Source organism: Primulina huaijiensis, chromosome 2 (assembly GCF_012295235.1).
Source record: "Primulina huaijiensis isolate GDHJ02 chromosome 2, ASM1229523v2, whole genome shotgun sequence".
Taxonomy (NCBI): Eukaryota; Viridiplantae; Streptophyta; class Magnoliopsida; order Lamiales; family Gesneriaceae; genus Primulina; species Primulina huaijiensis.
In genome coordinates this window covers 401,530-403,730 of record NC_133307.1, presented here as the reverse complement: position 1 = coordinate 403,730, position 2,201 = coordinate 401,530, and positions in this window count along the sequence as shown.

Sequence of the window (2,201 nt, the reverse complement as noted above, 5' to 3'; positions counted from 1 at the left end):
CGCCCGTGATGAATGGAATATGTTGAGATTCCAAGATTTTAAGAAAGTAAGTGATTACAATTCAGCGATGTATCGAATAATCTCGCAATTAAAATTTTGTGGACATGAGGTTACGAAATCGGAAAGGCTTGGAAAAACATTTTTCACATTTCACGCATCAAATATAACTCTACAGCAACAATATAGAGTGCGTGGATTTGCGAGATATTCTGAACTTATCGCCTGTCTTCTTGTGGCGGAAAAGAACAACGAGCTATTAATGAAAAATCATCAGTCCCGACCCACTGGATCAACAGCATTTTCAGAAGTAAATGATGTAAGCAAAAATGAATTTAAACCTGGAAACCAAAATCAAAGTTACAGACAAGATTTTGGTCGAGGACAAAATCGAGGTCGTGGTCGTGGACGTGGACGTCGACGTGGAAGTGGTCGTGGTCGTGGACGCGGCCGTGGTTTTGAAAATAATCGAGATAGTTATTTCTATAACTCATCTCAAAAGAACGTCCCAAACCACCCACCGAAAAGGCATCAAGAGAATATGAGTGTTAATGAGAATCACTCAAAAAGATTTGAAAGTTCTTGTTTCAGATGTGGTACTCCAGGACATTGGTCCCGTATTTGTCGAGCCCCTGAGCACCTTTGTAAACTTTATAAAGAATCAATAAAGGGGAAAGAAAAGGAGACCAACTTTACTGAACACAGTGAACCTTTGAGTGGTTCAACTCATTTTGATGCTGGAGATTTTCTGATTGATTTCTCAGATAATGATCAATTTGATGGTGGAATAAATATGTAAAATATTTTATTTTTTATGTATTCGTATGATAATGTTTTATAGTGTGTTATATTGTATTGTATTTTATTGTCAATAATTTTATTTCATTGCATATTTTTTTGAAGTTCAAATATGGAAAATGCTACGAACCAAGCTGAAGTTTGCATACCTGATAGTGGTACAACGCACACTATCCTCCGAGATAAAAGATATTTCTTGGAACTAAAACCAACAAAAACAACGGTGAATACAATATCAGGTCCTGTAGACTTGATTAAAGGATGTGGTAAAGCACAATTTTTGTTACCTAATGGTACAAAATTTTTGATCAATGATGCTTTATATTCACCACAATCGAAAAGAAATTTGTTGAGTTTTAATGATATATATTCCCATGGGTATGATACTCAAACAATGAATGAAGGGAATGAGAAATATATGTGTCTTACCACATATAAATCAGGAAAGAAATATGTGATTGAAAAACTACCAATGCTCCCTACTGGATTGCATTATACACATATACGTCCCATTGAATCAAACATGGTAATTGATAATTCTTCAATATTAACCAATTGGCATGATCGATTAGGACATCCTGGTTCAACAATGATGCGAAGAATTATAGAAAATACACATGGTCATCCATTGAAAGACCAGAAGATCTTTCAGAATAATAAGTTTCAATGTAAAGCATGTTCTCTTGGAAAACTTATTATAAGACCATCACCAGCCAAAATCCAAACTGAATCACCAATGTTTCTTGAACGTATTCAGGGTGATATTTGTGGACCAATCCATCCACCATGTGGACCATTCAGATACTTTATGGTATTGATTGATGCCTCCAGCAGATGGTCACATGTATGTTTATTGTCAACTCGAAATGTTGCATTTGCAAGATTACTTGCTCAAATAATAAAATTGAGGAATCAATTTCCCGATTATACAATCAAGAAAATTAGACTTGATAATGCTGGTGAATTTACTTCCCAGACTTTCAATGATTATTGTATGTCTATGGGAATCATTGTTGAGCATCCTGTTGCTCATGTACATACTCAAAATGGATTGGCTGAATCATTGATTAAACGTCTGCAAATGATTGCTAGACCAATGATTATGAAAACAAAGCTCCCTATTTCTATATGGGGACATGCAATTTTACATGCTGCTTCATTAATTCGCATCAGACCAAGTGCATATCATAAATACTCCCCATTGCAGCTTGCATTTGGTAAAGAACCAGACATTTCTCATCTGAGAATTTTTGGATGTATGGTGTATGTGCCTATTGCACCACCTCAACGAAAGAAAATGGGACCTCAAAGAAAGATTGGAATTTATATTGGTTATGATAGTCCATCGATCATTCGATATCTTGAACCACAGACAGGCGACGTGTTCACAGCACGTTTTGCTGATT